General features: G+C 43.1%; 1 pseudogene across 1 annotated transcript; it reads right to left on the bottom strand.

Moving 5' to 3' along the window:
- Nucleotides 1-2,602: 2,602 nt before the first annotated feature.
- On the bottom strand, nucleotides 2,603-4,089 carry LOC128566405 (L-lactate dehydrogenase A chain-like; annotated as a pseudogene). The gene is made up of 2 exons (XR_008374570.1): nucleotides 3,968-4,089; nucleotides 2,603-3,690 (listed from the first exon to the last, which is right to left on the bottom strand). The product of XR_008374570.1 is annotated as an L-lactate dehydrogenase A chain-like (transcript).
- Between the last annotated feature and the right edge of the window lie 431 nt (nucleotides 4,090-4,520).

The raw sequence follows: 4,520 nt of genomic DNA, 5'->3' as shown, positions 1-4,520 counted from the left end.
GGTATTTCAACTGCCATCTGCTCCTTAGAAAACCCTTTAGTCTACTTGAAGGAGGCAGCATCACCTCTCAGATGGATGTGACTCTCCTTGAGAATTCCCCAAAGACATTTGTTAGGAAGCCTACATAGAATACATTTCCCCAGCCTCTGAGTCTGGTCTGCCTCTCATTACCTTTGCTTGTATACAACCATCTTGAACCCATGAGTCACTTGAAAGCGGGTAGGACTGTACCTATTTACCATAGATTCCCAAGGGTCTGTCACAGAATTGGGACAACAGACATCAATTGGGCAGCAAGCACATTTCCCCTGTTCCACAGTATCTTTTAACTCTCTCTCTTTATTCTGTTCCTTTGTTGTTGTTGTTGTTGAGACAGAGTCTCACTTTATCACCCTCAGTAGAGAGCTGTGGCTTCACACAACTCACAGCAACCTCCAACTCCTGGGCTTAGGCGATTCTTTGCCTCAGCTTCCCGGGTAGCTGGGACTACAGGTCCCTGCCACCCTCGGTATATGGGGCCGGTGCCCTTACCTCCTGAGCCACAGGCGCTGCCCCTCTTTTAACTGTCTTCATATGCTTTCTTGAGGCTTTGCCTGAGCAGTGTGAATAAAATAGCAGTTAGAGGTCTGGATCAGGGTCAGTAGCCTTGAAGATAATGGGGTATTCAGGTTGGTATGGTCCAGTTGCAAAAAGAGTCTAAGTCAGGTGTGAGCTATGGTCTCTAGTAGGGTAATAAACAAAGGGGTCTTGAAGAGAAGCAAGAAGCCAACCTAGTGGACAGCCAGAGGGAAATCTTCAGATAGCAGAGCTATTCATGTGTCCTAAGGCAGAAGACTAGCTAACAGGCAAGTAGCTTGGGGGTATGCCTTCCTGAGTGCATGCTTAAAGGATAAAGTATGCCGCTATCAGCTCTAAGACAGAGGGTCATAGTTCCAAGAAGTACTTATCTCTAAGTCCGAGAAGTGAGGGAAGGTAATGAGAGACAGTTGTGTCCCTATAAATTTTCTATTTTAAGAACCTGGATCCCAAGAGTGCTTAATTTGATCGGTCTGACACAGGTTAGGAAGGAAATCAAAAAGCTTAGCAAGTGCTGAAAGCTGTAAATTTTCATCACTCTTAGCTGGGTCTGTAAGATTCATCCATTTGATTGTGACAGGTTTTAGGCAACAGAGGTAGGTGGAAATCCAGTCTCGATCTCAGAGTTCTATATTTCAAAGATAGTTCACGAATGCAGCAGATGTCAGAAAACCCAACAGCAAGCAGAAGAGGTGATCTAAAAGGCAAACACAGTATAGCATCGGGAGGATCTGGGCTGAAAAGATCTTATAAATCCAACCTGACAATCAGCAGGCACTAAGAAGTGTATCAGGAATAAAATATCCTCTATCTATGTGGGTGTGGGAGCAGGACACCAGTTGGGGAGTAGGTATGCACAAAATAGTACTCCATCAACTCCTTAGTTACCAAGAACCTCAGCAGGTTCAACGAAAAGAGAGGACTCATGACCTTGGATGAGCCATCTGACACCTCTGCACCTCTGGTCTCCTGGCTCTGCCATGGGGCACAGATCGTTGTATTGTTTTGAAGATCCAGTGAGAGAAGATGATGGAGCCGCTGGGGGAAGCTAAAGCAGCATGGAAGTAAAAGATACCCAAGGCTTCCTGTCTAACACTCCCCTACCCGTGCCATTAACAAAGAATTTTCACTGTTAGTATGCAGACAACCTAAGGTAAAAACGTATGTAACACATCCATTATAAAGTGCCGTAACAAAAAGAAAAATGTTAGAATTATTATGGGCTCTGTAGTTTTGACTAGAGATGATTATTTTAGAATAACAGTTTAGTTTTTAGTACCAACAAATCACAAGTCAAAAGAGTGTGTGTAAGGTGTATAAAATAAAAGGAAAAACAATAGAACAGACAAAAATCATCAGGATGTGATCAAAATATAGTCATCATTTAATAAACTTTTAAACTAAACACACACACACACACACAAAAGAAAAGAGAGGACTCAAGTCTTATGAATCAGGGAAGCGTGTTACCAGAATGGGGGCATGTGTAACAAGATTAGTGCTAAAGGCAGCGCTAGGATGTAGGACAAACTCTATAACCTGAACCTGGATAAAGGTTGTTACACAGGGAGAAGATGGAAGCAGAAGGTGGGAACTAGGGAGCAAATCGTTTTAAGTTAAATATTTAAAATAAACAGAAAATAATATAACATGTCTTTTTTTTTCAAGGTTTATTGGGTAGTTTAGTTGGTATGACATTTGGGTAGTTGATTGCACTGTTTACACGTAGGTCTTTCTTTTTACATTATATGGCAATGTACTGATAAATACAGTGCACAAAATAAGATCCTTTAGAACAGTTATACACAGGACATGCAATGTTGGATTTATACATTAGCTCCCCGGATGTGACTGATTGGGAAAAGGCTGGACTAGGCATGTTGGGTGAAGGAACCAGAATTAATATAACACCAGTAAACACATCTGGTTCAAAGGGCAACTGCAGCGTCTGCCACATTGGCAGTGATGCCTCAGCAGTGGCCCAACTGTTTGTCTTACACTAATCCATTTATGACTACACAGGGTAAGTTTCATCCAGTATCAGGATACAACTGTAGGGTTTTACAAACCATTCTCATTTTTAACTTTAGGACAATGATGTTCTTCCTGGGCCATCTTAATATAACTGTTTTAATCACAGATCAGATAAAAAGGACAACATGCACAACCTCCAACTAAAATCCTGTTGTAGCCTAGACAGTGAAGTGCTTTGACAGTAGAAGACTTTAAAATTGCAGCTCTTTTTGGATCCCCCAAAGTGTATCTGCACTCTTTTTCAAACGGGCCTCTTCCTCAGGAGTTAGAGTCACCTTCATAAGGTCTGAAATTCCATTCTGTTCTAGGATGCAAGGAACACGAAAGAAGACATCATCTTTTATTCCATAGAGACCCTTGATCGTGGTGGAAACTGGATGCACACGCCTGAGATTCCTCATCATGCTTTCTGCCAAATCTGCCACAGAGAGTCCAATGGCCCAGAAGGTGTAGCCTTTCAGTTTGATCACTTCATAAGCACTCTCAACCACCTGCTTGTGAACCTCTTTCCATTGCTCCTTATCTGTCTCAGTGCCTAAATCTGGGTGTAGATTCTTTAGGGAGACACCAGCAACATTTACTCCACACAGGCACACTAGAGTCTCCATGCTCCCCAAGGACCCATCCGTGGCAGCTTAATGGGTGAACTCCCATCCTCTTCCCCGTCAGGTAATGGAACCGGGCTGAATCTAGACAACAACCACTTCCAATGACACGGTTTTTGGGAAAGCCACTTATCTTCTAAGCCACATAGGTCAAGATATCCACTGAATTTGAAACACAAGCAACTTGCAGTTTGGAGTGTATTTTACAACATTGGGAATGATGAACTTAAAGATATTAACGTTTCGCTGAACCAAATTAAGACGGCTTTCTCCTTCCTGCTGATGTGCCCCCGCTGTGATAATAACCAGCTTGGAGTTTGCAGTCGCATTATAGTCTTTGCTAGAGATGATCTTTGGTGTTCTAAGGAAAAGGCTGCCATTTTGGAGATCCATCATCTCTCCCTTCAATTTGTCTTCAATGACATCAACAAGAGCAAGCTCATCTGCCAGGTCCTTCATTAAGATACTGATGGTGGGGCGGCGCCTGTGGCTCAGTCGGTAGGGCGCCGGCCCCATATACCGAGGGTGGCGGGTTCAAACCCGGCCCCGGCCAAACTGCAACCAAAAAAAAAAATAGCCGGGCTTTGTGGCGGGCGCCTGTGGTCCCAGCTACTCGGGAGGCTGAGGCAGGAGAATCGCCTACGCCCAGGAGTTGGAGGTTGCTGTGAGCTGTGTGATGCCATGGCACTCTACCGAGGGCGATAAGGTGAGACTCTGTCTCTACAAAAAAAAAAAAAAAGATACTGATGGTGCAGGCCATGCCAACAGCACCAACCCCAACAACTGTAATCTTATTCTGGGGGGGGGGGGTCTGTTCTTCCTTTAGAACATTAAGAATCAGCTGATCCTTGACAGTTGCCATTTTGGACTTGGAACCAAAAAGGATCGGAAATGCAAGTCGGGCGGGCAACGGGGGTGTGCAACGACAATCTCAGGACTCAGCTGCAGCTACTCCAGCTCCCCATGTCTTTTTTTAAGTAGCAAAATGTTTCAGGTTCAGCTAACACCCCATTCTCAATCCCTTCATCCTTTCTTTCTCTATATATGAAACCACTACCCTGATATTGATGCGTATCGTTACTACGACTTTTTATTTTTTTATTACATGTGTATGAATCCATGAACCAGATACACTATTGTTTGAGTGTTTAAAATTTTTACATAAATGGTATCATGTGGTATATATTTATGCAACCTGCTTATTTTTCCACTCAACATCATTTGGTACATACTAATTTAATTCAATTAATAAATGAGTTTATTCATTCTTTTCCTATTAAATGCCTCTTTTTCATAAATGCAGTC

The sequence above is a fragment of the Nycticebus coucang genome, chromosome 15 (genome assembly GCF_027406575.1).
Source record: "Nycticebus coucang isolate mNycCou1 chromosome 15, mNycCou1.pri, whole genome shotgun sequence".
Taxonomy (NCBI): domain Eukaryota; kingdom Metazoa; phylum Chordata; class Mammalia; order Primates; family Lorisidae; genus Nycticebus; species Nycticebus coucang.
The sequence above is the reverse complement of the archived record's forward strand: the minus strand, read 5'-3'. Positions and strand labels throughout refer to the sequence as shown.